The 13,712-nt window shown below is 51.8% G+C and overlaps 1 pseudogene; it reads right to left on the bottom strand.

Annotated features, from left to right (window-relative positions):
- Nucleotides 1–12,351: 12,351 nt before the first annotated feature.
- LOC116886799 lies at nt 12,352–12,474 on the bottom strand (annotated as a pseudogene).
- Between the last annotated feature and the right edge of the window lie 1,238 nt (nt 12,475–13,712).

Here is a 13,712-nt window from a genome sequence, read left to right as displayed (position 1 = left end):
TGAGTTCTTTTACTTTCCACTCGAACCATTGCTATTTTGGCGTTTGGGCATTTTCTCCCAAAGGAGAAATTTCAACAGTGTTTAACGTTAACAGCCAACCTCCGGCAAACCTCTGAGGCAGCTTTGCGGACCTCCCTATGCCTAGGAGGTGCGATGCTGGTGCAGTTTGTACACAGTCACACGCACTGCTCATGTGACAGATGACATCCACCACGTGCCTCTGCGCCTAAGACATCATTAACATGAGGGCTCAGCACCCTCAACCTTGGACAGCGGGGTGGCCTTGGGAGAGCTCAGGGGTAGAGTGAGAGGCAGGGAAAGGATTGTAGATGGATACTTCAGAGTGGCAGGCTTCACATGCACACAGGACAGAGCACACTGACAAGCTACTAAGACGTGAGCCCTGTCTCCTGCAGAGATGAGCAGCCCTAGTGTTCTCTTCACTATTGGGGGGGAGGGTGAGGGTATAGATGCGTATGTGTGCAGGTACATGTGTAAGTGAAAGGGAAGCTTTGTTCGTTTATTTGTTTTGTTTTGTTTTGTTTTTTAAGACATATTCTCTCACAGAGATCTGGAGCTGGCCAATTAGGCTTTGCTGGCTGACCACTGAGCCCCAGAGATCGCCCTGTGTCTACCTTCCCATGCTGGGATCAAAGGCATGGACTCCCACAGGGCTTTTTTCCACATTGTCTAGGGATCAAGCTTGAGTACTTACGTGTAAGCAAAAGCACATTGCTGGCTGAGTGGCCTTTGGGTCCCAGTTTTCCTCTCTCTCCAGGATCAGTTTTGGGAAACGTTTTAGAGGCAGAAGAACAAGGCCAGAGGGTGGGTCCGTGTCTTCAGTACATGCCACTGTTCCAGAACATGTTGATGTTCCTACCCCAGAGCTCTCCCGAGGCCGCCTCACCCCAGGGCTGAGAGCCCTGAGCTGCCGTGCTAGGACGTCTTAGGTCCAGAGCATACGATGAATGTCATCTGTCACACGAGTGATGTGTATGACTGTGTACAGTTGCACCAATTGCCAGAGTTCTAATCCTGGGAGAACATCAACCCAGATGAAGAGCTGAGCTTAGGTTAAAAAGCCAGCAGCGGGTAACTCACCTGCCTGGCCCCACTGTCCAGGCCAGTGCCCACACTGAGGTCACAGGAGAGTTTTGGCAAAGTTGAACTCAGAACCATGTATAGTAGTTCAAGCCATTTATCTCAGGCCCTGGGAGGCTGAGGCGGGAAGATTGTTACAGATTTTTCTTTTTTTCTTTTTTTTTTTCTTTTTTTTCTTTTTTTCCGGAGCTGGGGAACTGAACCCAGGGCCTTGCGCTTCCTAGGCAAGCGCTCTACCACTGAGCTAAATCCCCAACCCCAAGATTGTTACAGATTTGAGGCCAGTCTGAGCTAAAGAAAGCAAGAGAGAAGCAAAGTCAGACAGCCTGGGAAGAGTTCATTTCCACAGAATGAGGTTCGGTGAGGAGCAGGGTGGTCTCCCACCTTCGCTGTTGTCCAAGCCCAGGGAAGCTGCCCATCACGTACAGTTCTGCACATAATGAGAACATGAGGAAGTCAGGGAGCAAGGACAGGAGGCCAGCTGTGGCTTCACTGTGGCTGGGGAAGGCCCAAGTAAGGGTCCCATGTCTGGGAAGGGGCTTGCCTCGTCTGAACCTCCTGACCTACCTCAGGAGGAAGAGCCTTGACTGTGCTTCTCCAGCATCCACATGTTAGACGTGATCCTCCACCGATCCCGGGTGTCTGGTCCCATGAGCTTTTGCTGTCACATCAGACACGACACATGTGTCCCTGGGTGTCAGTTGAGGAGGCTGAGGTCATCGAGTGTTGGGGGAGGGGTGGCGTTGTGTTTTATAAAGAGATAAGAAGGAAGGAATAGGTTTGGTGGAGGCGTGGTATGGTGTGGGGGAAGGGGTGTCTGCAGGCCCATGCTGAGGCATCCCTCCCCCCTGAGGTACCAGCCACAGGACGATATAGTATAGAATAGAGTTTACTTAGGGCATGGGGAGGGGAGTTGAGGGGGCAGTAGAGACAGAGAGAGGCAAGGAGGGAGGAAGAGGGAGAAAGAGAGAGTAGGGGTGGGCCATGAGCACATGGAGAGAAGGGGGAGAAGAATGGGGAGAGAGGGGGGAGAGGGTAAGGAACAAGAGGAAAAGAGAAGAGAATGTGAGAGAGAGAGAGAGAGAGAGAGAGAGAGAGAGAGAGAGGAGGGGGGAGGGGAGGGAGGTAGATGGAGGGAGGGGGGGAGGGGGAGGGAGGGAGAGCAGCCCCTTTAATAGTGAGTCAGGAACACCTGGCTGTTGCCAGATAACTGTGGGGCGGAGCCTAGACTAAATGCCAACAGGTGTGCTCTCTACCCCGCCTCCACGGAGCATCCTTAGGGAGGCCTTTTGTCAAAACACAGGGAAGATGTCCCATCAAGCACAGTTCAACATGTACTGATAACTCGTACCACCGCACAGAACGAACAAATGTTCATCTTTCCACATTTGTTCTTGAGTGTTCTTTTAGGAAACTTGGAGAGAGTTGGCACCGTGCCCGGGCCTCACATCGGCTAAGGTAATTCATCCCTGAAATCACAGTTAGGTGTTCCCCTTCACGTCCCTGCTCCTGCTCTGTGTACCTGCCTCCAGAAACTGTCCTCAGGACCTCACGGGACATCACCTCTCTTGCCAGCTCACTCTTAGGGTGGCTGCTGCTTTTAGAAGAGGCATTCAAGGCCCAGCAGCCCTGATCAAGACCCCTCGGACTTTAAAGACCTGTCTGAAAATTCTGGGTATTCCGCCCCTCCTTTTCTGCCACTCTTCCTTCCCTCTTCCTGCCTCCTCCCCTTTGTGGGAACTCTCTCTACTCCCTGAGAACAGCTGCCTGCTGTGAGCTTCCCACAGAGCAGGGAACAGGCTTCCCACAGAGTAAGGCTGGATGTGGAGTCCTTGCACAATCAAAGCATCAGATTGAAGCCTTAGCCTTAGCCGTTATCTTCTCTGCGAGAGGCTCCATGCGCTAGACCCTGCCGAGGCACTTCCTGCTTCCTGCCTCACAGACACCATGAGATGAACTCCCTGCTAAGCTCAGACTCTCCGACTAGTTGTTATGCATCAGTAGATAACAGATACACCGGCCATCGCCAACCTAACATGAACTCAGAGGCAGCTCTGGTCTGCAGAGCCAGGGTCCCCTGTGAACTTGCCTGTCAGTGCCTCATGCTTCTCCCAACTCCAGCAGCCCCCTGTCAGAAGCAGCTTTGTGGAGAGGGATGATTTAGTGGGGTGTCGGCTCTCTACCCACCTCCGCCTCCTCTTCTGTCCTCCAGTGTGCTTCCTTCCTCTGTAAAATGGACCAGAGGAAGGCTGAGCGGGTGAGAGAGCATGCATAGTCTCAGTTCTCAGCCACCTCAGACACGGTCATCTGTGGATTCAATACCAGATCATGTGCCAAGCCCAGGGAGGCCGGTTACCTGGGGCTGCACTCAGTTTCCTTGAGATGTACGCTATTAGCCCAAGCCAGCAGCAGGGAGAAGTCCAGGTTCGGGAGCTGCAGCAAGTGTGTCTTGATAGCCTGTCAGTCATGTGGACATTGCGGCTTCCAGAAACTGGAGGTTCAAACCCCCACCCCAGCTCCTTTTCACGCAGATAAAACTCACAGGCAGATTTAGCATGTTAAGATTTTCAGTGTTGCTGTTCGGATCCATCCCTAACCTTCCTGGGACAATCCTGACCAAGGTCAGGCTTGGGGGAGGCAGCAGGAAAAGGCTGCAGGTTTGCAGGTACTCATTGGGGGTGTTGTCTGGGGGTGGGGTGCACCCACACACCAATGCACACATAATCGTGGTGATATCCTGATGGCCCCAACCTAAGAGAGGGGCCAAGTGCACACACACGAGGGTTGTATCAACATGTACGTGTGTATACTGTGCATATATGTACAGTCGTGTGTTTGTGTGTACATTGGTGTGTGGGCACACATGTACATGCATGTATTGTACACCTGTGATTCTGGGTATGGGTGTGTACATGTACACGTGTGTACTAATGTGCGTGTTTTCACATCTTAGGAAAATGACCGGAGGCTAATCTCAAGCCTGAGTTTTGCTCTGAGAGTTTTTTATTTACCAAATCTGTCAGCCCTCACAGTAACCCAGGAACATGTGTCTTGTCATGACCCTTATCTTACAGTTGGGGAAACGGAGGCTCAGAGAGGGAGACTTGTTGTAGTTTGTTGTAGTTTCCTCTCCAACCAGTACAAAGAAAACACAACTCAATTAATATGAAAACAATCTAGCGTCTAGATTGGGCAGATCCACCCTACACTGTCCTATTCCTAGCTCCCAAATCCCTCATCCCTTGCACCTTTTATTTGCCAGGTCTCCAGCTTCTCCTTCTCCCACGACGACTCTCTCCTCGCTTCTTTCCTTTCTCCTCCCCTGACTCCTCCCCCCTCCTGACTCCTCCCTCTGCCCAAATCTCGAGCTCTTGCCTTTATTTTACAAATTCAGAGAGAACTCCAAGGCAAACCACAACAGAGACTAGCTTTCCCAAAGCCACAGAGCAGGTGGACAAGAGGCCAGCCTGCCTCACTTATTGCCTGACTGGTGCCAGAGCTCTGAGCTGGGGAATGTCTCTCTAAAGCAGTCGTTCTCCTCTGTGTGCCTTGGGCTGGTTGTTCACTCACCCTGGTTGAGCCTTGCTGGCCCGTGCCCTCCGAGGGAAGCCTATCACAGGCCTGAGTGTCTTGTCTTGGGAAGAGTGTTCAAGTGAGCTCAGCTGATACCATACCCACTCCCTGGGGCACCTCATGGTTGATCATTCATTCCTTGGGAGTGTGGTGGCCTTTGTGTCCCCTTATGGAAGTCTCTGGAAAGCAAAGGGCAGGTGGACCCTAGTCTGGAGGAGGGAAGTCTTCAACAGTGTGTTCAGTTAGAGCAAATTACTGGGGCTCACCAAGCTTCAGGCTCCTCTGTGTGCACAGGATCAACTCTACCCAGAGATTCAGCCATGATGGCTGCCGGCACACAGGCTGAAGTCACGTGTCCCAAGAGCTTCTCGCCCCAGAGAGCTTCATTTAGCTTTTTGAACTTTCCTTTAAAATCCACTTGTTTTTCCTTATCTTGTTCTTGTTTGTTCTGTTCTCATAATTGATATGTAGACAGGGCTAAACTGGTACTTACAGTTATCCTCCTGCCTCTGCCTCCTGAGAACTGAGATTCTAGGCATGTACTCTCCTACCTGGATGCCCACTGGAGTTTGAGACAATTGTCTCAATGTAAGAAATACATACTCGCTGTAAGGGAAGGAAAGTGCATGAAGAAAAGACTTGAGGTCCTCACTACTTCGCTGCACGGGAAGGATTTGAGCAGATCTTCATATGCAGGAAGAACACTGCTATAGTCACACGCACCCCCTACTGGGATGGGTGTGACCACAGCCATCCTGAAGCAGGGGTGCTGTGATCAGTGATAGAGACCCTCACACAGTCACACCTGCTGGCATTCCCTGAGGAGGGAGGGGAGAGGCTCCGAGATGCACAGGTGACTGGATGTGCCAGGGACTTCCAGGGACAGATCTGTCTTTATGGTGCTCATCTCCTGTAAGTAGTTCCAGTCAGCTCATTGGTTCATCATCCTTTCTTCAGTCCGTGGATGCCCTCCTTGTCTGTGCTGAACAGATAGATACTTTTTGCATCTCTCCTGCAACAGTGGCTTCCTCAAGTATAGTGTGGAGGGCAAGAAGCCAGGCACTGGGTGGCCCTGTTGTTTGTTTAGAATGCAAATTGGGTACAACCCAGTTAGAACTAGGATGGTGGTTACCTTAAGGGGTGGAGTTAGAGCCAGATGGGGAACTGGAACGTTCTATGGCTTAAGCTGGTACTGATGATCCACAGGGAAGGGTCTTCAGCCGTCAGATATTTTGTTGTTGTTGAAACAGGGTCTTTCTACAAAGCCCTGGCTGTCTTGTAGATCAGGCTGGTCTTGAACTCACAGAGGTCCTCTTGCCTCTGCCTCCTGAGTGCTGGGATCAAAGATGGGAGCCACCAGGCCCAACCTTCTCCTGCAAGAATTTGTCTATCTTTTATGTTCTTGATTCGGCTACTCTTCCACTTATACATTACAGAAAACATTTAATATTTTACCACAAACTCCCTCTGTCTCCAGGTAATTGTCTTTATAATATTTCAGGATCCTTCCTAAGATTTTTTACAAGTGTGAGCGCGCGCACACACACACACACACACACACACACACACACACACACACACACAGTTCATGGAAAGATGAAAGTATGGTTTCATCCTGCCCACTGTGGGCGGCACCATTCCCTGTGCTTGGCTTTCTGGACCGAATAATCAGGAGAGCCACTTGAGCACTGGCATGGCTGCATTCTCTTGCTCTTCACTGTGGATGTGACATTGACTTCACTTCTCCCTGAAACTGAAGCTAGCTGCTTCAAGTTCTTGCTGCTTTGACTTCTTTTGACTTCATTATAGTGATGAGCTATAACGTGGAATTATGAACCAAAATAAATCCTTTCTCCCTTGAGAAATGGTATTTTATCTCATCATCATCAAAAAAAAAAAAAAAAAACAAAAAAAAACCCAAACAACCAACCAACCAACCAAACAAACAAACAAAAAACCAAGATGGCGGCTAAGGCAGAAGGATTGCCGGGAGTTCCAGGCCAGCCTGCCTGTGCTACATGGGAAACTCTATTTCAAACCACCAAAAGAAACAAATGAAACCCAACAAACAACTTCTCACCTAATTTAACACAAACATCTTTCTAGTCCATCGCCTTAACCACTCGGCCATGACTACATCACAAACATCTTTCTAAATAAATGGCGTTTGCGCATATATATTTATAAAGAGACCCCAAATCCTCCCAACTAAATCCTCCCACATGCTTAGGGCTCATCTAGAATATATAAATTTCCAAGGTGCCATGAGACATTTCAGAGCGTTTAAAACATTGGCTAGTTAGAAGCCAGATTGAGTGCTGGGTGTGGCGCAGCAATCCTTCAATCCCAGCACTCAGGAGGGAGAGGCAGGTGGATCTGTGTGAGTTTGAGACAGCCTGATCTGCAGAGCGAGTCCAGAACAGCCAAGGCTTGTTACACATAGAAACCCTGTCTTGAAAAGAAAACAAAATAAATGAATGAATAAATAAATAAGTCAGAATAAGATTAAAGAGAATGTGTATGACAGACAGATGGGCTAATAAACACCCAATTATTCATCAAATTCTCCCTTCTGGAAGTACAAGTGGGTGTCCTTTCCGGGCAACCCTTGCAGTAAGAGCGGTCAACGCCATTGAAATAACCATAGTGGCATTGCGTCTGAGCCTGGCTTCCCATCTCTGGCTATATCCCAGAACTCAGCCCACACACAGGCTGCGGGTGATGGGGACCAACTACACCGAAGGTACCCCTGAACTATCCAATAGAGGATGGACACACTCCCAGTTAAGGGAGTCTGCCACCTCGGTTCGCATAAATGCCAGAGTGAGATCGTGGTGATTTCATACATTCATTTTGTCTTGGTAGAAAGAAAGCTGGTGGGACCAAGGGAGACAGATCAGCCAAGAACCTGCTAACCACGCAGGCATAAGGACCTGAGGCTTGGATCCCAGCACCAGAACTTGCTGGCCAGCCAGTTTAGCCAATCAGCAAGCTCTGGGATCTTTGAGCGATTCTGATTCAGAAAGGGGTGGAGGGAGCTGAAGAGGTGGCTCAGCAGCTAAGAGCACTGACCGCTCTTCCAGAGGTTTTTAAGTTCAATTGCCAGCAACCACCTGGTGGTTCACAACCATCTGTTATGGGATCCGATACCCTCTTCTGGCGTATCTGAAGAGGCATAGGTGTGCTCATATACATAAAATAAATAAGTCTCTTTTTTAAAGGTGGAGAACGATTGAGAAAGCAATAGCAATGGTGGTCTCCATGTGCGCATGCGCACACGTGCACAAGCGCACGGACAGGTAAATATTTGCATAAGGAAAGAAACTGAGGTTAGGGAAGAGGGAAAGTCGTTTTCCTCTTCTCCTCTTCTGAGATTTACATTTGCCCCCTTTGAATCACCGATCTCCTACATCAGCTCCACATGCTGGGGTCCCGGGCTGTGGCACCCCCCACACCCCACCTGAGGAGCTTCTGCTCAGATGCTGCAGGGGCGCGATCTTCTACTTCAACACCGTCTCTCCAAGTTCTGACTCCGTTCCGAAACAGGTTCTCTTCCTTGTTCTTCCGAGTTTGCCACCACGATTGAGCCCGTCCCTGTTAAATACTGAAATTACACTTTGTGCAGGGAATTCCCATACCGTGGGAACCGTGCCCCGGGAAGCAGACTCCCGTGTTCCATGTTCATCAGGACCATGTGCTACCACCCGCCTCTCACGGAAGTGGTCCTTGTCAGAGCCACACAATGTGGGCCACAGCCTTCATCCTCTGGTTTGGGTGTTTAAATCTTAAATGATTTAGGTTGTTGGGGATAGGGGGCGTGTGACGTTTTTCTCTCTAGTTTGTGACAGAGAAACGTACGGCTCAAGGGGTAGCTGACTCCACCTGTGTGTTCAGGTTTGCATACATGTGACCTCTGACACAGCCACCAGGCCTTGCCCTGTAGGTATACAGTCAGCAAAAACTCACTTTGTAGCACAGAACAATCCTCCTGCCTTTGGGCTCCCAGTCAGCTGGGATTACAGGCACCTGACAGGCCCTCTATCGCTTCACTGGGTCTCCAGTAAAAGCTCACCCTCACAGCCAGCCTCAGCTGGATTTAGCCTGAGAACGAGCTCAGATGCGGCTCACCTGCCCTCAAACCCTCAGCATGCACCTTGCTTCCACTTCGGGCGCCTTCAAACAACAAAGAAGCTCTGAAGCAGGCCTGGAGGACCGGAGGAGCCAAGTCACCTCGTATCCATCAGCTATGCAACTCCAGCTAGACCGTCATTTTACCCTGTTAGACGGAGAGCTGTAATCCCAGAGCATTGGAAAGCTGAGGCAGGAGGACTGCGGATTGTAGACCTGCTTGGGCTATGGGGTTGAATTCAAGGCCAGCTTGGGTAACCTACTGAGGGCCTGGCTCATGAAAGATGAAAAAGATTTGGTTCGGGAGCAAAGTGTTTGCCTATCTAGCCTTGGCAAGTGCCTGGACTCATTCACTGGTATTGTAAAAGAAAATAAGCAAAACAAACACAAAAGGAAAGAAAAGAAAGGAAAGGAAGGGGTTGGGGATTTAGCTCAGTGGTAGAGCGCTTGCCTAGCAAGCGTAAGGCCCTGGGTTCGGTCCCCAGCTCCGAAAAAAAAGAAAAAAAGAAAAGAAAGGAAAGGAAACTAAGGCACACATACATATACACACCAGATATACACACATACACACATACATACACACACTTACACACATGCCAGATGCACACCACACACGTGTGCACAGGACATACACATGCAAAACACACACGTCCACACACCAGACACACACATACACTAGACATACACACACACACACACACAAGACATACACACACAAGATACACACATACACTAGACATACACACACACACACACCAAACACACACGCACCCGCACAAGACATACACAAGACACACATACACTACACATACACATACACACCAGACACACACACACACACACGCACAAGACATACACACACAAGATACACACATACACTAGACATACACACACACATGCACACGCACAAGACATACACACACACACCCCTATCTTTCTGGGCATGGTTGGGATAACAGCCGTTGTGCCGCTGAACCGAGTGGAGCGGACTGGCATCGGGAAGGGACTGGAAGCTCTTTTGGGCTATGCGACCAAAGCACTTGGGAGCAAGGGAAGGTATTAGAGAGAGGCAGAAGTAATTAACAGGCAGGCCCTGTGGGGCAGGAGGGAGGGATTGAGGGCAGGCTGAAAGCAGAGGCAGGAGGTGGAGATGCTCTGTGGCACAGGTGATAAGGGACAGCTTGCCACTCAGCCCTCCCACCCCTGCCCACCCCACCTCCTCGCTGTCCAGGTAGCTGGGGGCCATTATTAGCACCAGGCCCCCAGTAGGTTTTCCAAAAACAGCTGCTGGGTAGAGGTGGGAGGGGAGGCAGCCAGGCGGCTCCCATCACTAACCAGGTGGGTGGCCTGGGGGGGGGTGCAGAGATGGAGTGAGAGGGACAGAAACCTTAGCACGAGCTCTTGATTCAAGGCTCATCCGGGTCCTAGTGGTTAGGATACCTATAAAAGTCACATTGGGTAGCTGGACATTTGAGCTTGACTTTGGGGGCCTGGATCATGTGTGGAAATGTTGCTACCGGCTTCTAATGCCAGAACACTGAGGCTGTTTCTGCTCTTAAGAAAAGCCATCGGTCGGAAACACAGTAGAACTGCCAGAGCAGAGTAGCCATTCCTGAAATGGCCTTAAACCAGCCTGAGGGCCAGCAAGACGGAGGTGGTGAAGAGTCTGCTCCCAAGCCTGAAGGCTTGTCTGAGGGTGACCCCAGGCCATCTTGGTGGGAGGAAGGAACCAGTTCCTACACGTTGTCCTCGGACCTGGTAAGTGTAGGTATTATCATCAGCATCAACAGTAAGTAATTAAAAGTGATTAATTTGTAACTTAATTTACATGGCAGGAAGTTCTCCAGATCTTCCGTCCAGTACAGTGCCAGGGTCGCCACAGCAGAAGTCAAGCCACGGCATGTGTTAGGCATGCAGACTGCAGGCCACACTTCACCACAGCCTCAGGTGGGAGTGTGAGGAGATTCATGAACGATATGTCTGAGACCCCAGGGTGTCCAGGCCCACATCCACACCACACTCACTGAACTAAATGCAGGCAGGGCTTGGCACACCGATTTTGCCTGGATAATGCTGATTTTTTTTTTTTTTAAACTAGCAAGTGGCAAAAATAACATTTTAGAGTATTTGAACAGCTGCTGGAGAAAGTATGCTTAGCCAGTGGCTCCAGATCAACAAAACAGCTCTCTCCTCCCTCCTCCCTCCCCTCCCTTCCTCCTGTCATCCTCCTCCCCTCACCCTCCTCCCCTCATCATCCTCCCCTCACCCACCTCTCCTCATTATCCTTCACCATCCTCCCCTCACCGTCCTCCCCTCCCCCTCCTCCCCTCACCATCCTCCCCTCACCATCCTCCCCTCACCATCCTCCCCTCACCCTCCTCCCCTCACCCTCCTCCCCTCACCCTCCTCCCCTCCCCCTCCTCCCCTCACCCTCCTCCCCTCACCCTCCTCCCCTCACCCTCCTCCCCTTACCATCCTCCCCTCACCCTCCTTCCCTCATCATCCTCCCCTAACCCTCCTCCCCTCACCATCCTCCCTTCCTCCTTGTCCCCCACCCTCTTCCTCTCACCCTCCTCCCCTCACCATCCTCCCCTCCCCCTTGTCCCCCCACCCTCTTCCTCTCACCCTCCTCCCCTCACCCTCCTCCCCTCATCATCCTCCCCTCCCCCCACCCTCCTCCCCTCACCCTCCTCCCCTCACCCTCCTCCCCTCACCCTCCTCCCCTCACCCTCCTCCCCTCACCCTCCTTCCCTCACCCTCCTTCCCTCATCATCCTCCCCTAACCCTCCTCTCCTCATCTCCTCCCCTTCTTCCTTGTTCCCCTCACCCTCTTCCTCTCACCCTCCTCCTCTCCTCCTTTCCCCTCACCCTCCTCCCCTTCCTTTTCCTTACTTCATCCTCCTCCCCTCACTTCCCCCCTCCTCCTCCTCACCCTCCTCCCCTCATCCTCCTCCCCTCATCCTCCTTCCCTCATCCTCCCCCCCCTCACCCTTTCCCCTCACCCTTCTTCCCTTATCATCCTCCCCTCTCCTCCTCCCCTCCTTCTCCCCTTACCCTCCTCCCTTCTTCCTCCCCTCACCCTCCTCCCCTTCCTTGTTCTCCCTTCATCCTCCTTCCCTCACCCTCCTCCCATCATCTTCCTCCCACCCTCTTCCTCTCCCCCTCCTCCCCTCACCCTCCTCCCTTTTCCTCCCTTCTTCCCCTCATCTTCCTCCTTTCCCTCACCCTCCTCCCCTCCTCCTCCCCTCACCTTCCTTCCTTCATCATCTTCATCTTCCTCCTTGTCCTCCCCTTACCCTTACCCTCCTCTTGTCAGCCTCCTCACCTCAGTCTCCTCCCCCTAGTCTCCTCCTCCCCCTCCTCCCCTCATCCTCCTCCCCTTCCTTGTCCTCCCTTCATCCTCCTCCCCTCACCCTCCTCCCCTCATCCTCCTTCTCCCCTCATCCTCCCCACTTCTTCCTTGTCCTCCCTTCATCCTCCCCCTTCCCCCTTCTCCCCTCCTCCTTTCCCTTCCTCCCTCTCCCTCCTCCTCCTCTTCCTCCTCCTTTGGCTGGTCACCAGCATTCAGAAAACCAGACCCAGGTAAAGAACTAGTTCTGGTGACACATGCATGGTCTTACTATAGCGAATGTCTAGCCTGGCTCCTCTTCTTCTTAAGACATGGTTTCTCTGTACAACCCAGACTGCCCTGGAACTCGCTCTGTAGACCAGGCTGGCCTCAAACTGAGAGATCTACCTACTTCCATCTCTTGAATGCTGGAATTAAAGGCAGGTGCCACCACCATGTGGCTGAACCCCTCCTTAAAAGCACATAACTCTACACCCCAGTACTGCCATGCAGCACGACGCACAGAGCCCTGAGCAGACTCACTTGGCCCCACAACAAGTCCCAGTATAGAATACGGCGTTTTCCACCTCCCCTGGAGGACTGAATGGAGAGAGCCTTTGCTGCTTCTGCGGTGCCCTGGAGTCTGCAATGAACCAGACATCAACCTTCAGCACTTGGTGCAGAGGTGGCTGTGCAGCACCTACCTGCTCCCCTCCATGTTGCCAGCAGAGTGGAAAGGACGCCTTGGGCTGTGCTCGATGTGCCCAGCACACACACTGCCGTCTCCTCTCCCTTTGCAAAGCCCTATGTATGGTCGCTGTAGAGAAACACATAAAACCAGACTTGCCTGCCTGCCTGCCTGCCAGGGGAGCTTGGTCCCTGACACAGCTAGAAACCAGCTTCCATCTGTACACACTCTGCAGGATGTGTGAGATATCGCGATGGAGGGTGCTGGCAAGGCGGGGTAGCCAGGATCCTTGCCTCGAACATGTCAATTGTGGGCGGCACCACACCCCTTGATCCCTGATTCCAACACTGCTCCCGGCAGCCCCTCCAGACTGCTGCAGTGGGCAGTGTGACCCAGCAAGGGGACTTAGCCTTAGCAGGAGAGAGTAGAAGCCACAGAGGTGGTCCAAAGCTGTTCCTGATCTCCAGGGGAGATAGAAATGTCCCCACGTCTGCAGAGTGCTATGTGGTTCGGCTTCACATGGCTTTCTCACTAGAAGGGAAGCCAGAAGGGAACCAGGGATGGTAGGTGGCCCTCAGCCTGGAGAAGACAGGACCACAGGAAGTGAGTCTGTAACAGGATCCCAGTCCCTGCTTCCTCCCCTCTGTGCTGTGAACAGATTGTACAAGCTCTCCGTGCCTGCTTCTGTCTTGGAAAAGTGGGAGTCCAGAGATCATCTCCTAATGCCTCTGGAGAGCTTGGCCGACCTGTGTTCATAGATGGCCACATATAGGCCAGCCATAGGCTCAGCCACATGGAGGCTCAGTGGAAGTCCACAGGTTGGTCTGGAGGCTGTGAGGGTCTCCACACACCGAGTCAGTTTGGAAGCCACTGCAGCCAAAGGCCTGAAACATG

This window comes from Rattus rattus, chromosome 17 (genome assembly GCF_011064425.1).
Source record: "Rattus rattus isolate New Zealand chromosome 17, Rrattus_CSIRO_v1, whole genome shotgun sequence".
NCBI lineage: Eukaryota > Metazoa > Chordata > Mammalia > Rodentia > Muridae > Rattus > Rattus rattus.
This window is presented reverse-complemented; position numbering and strand designations above follow the sequence as displayed.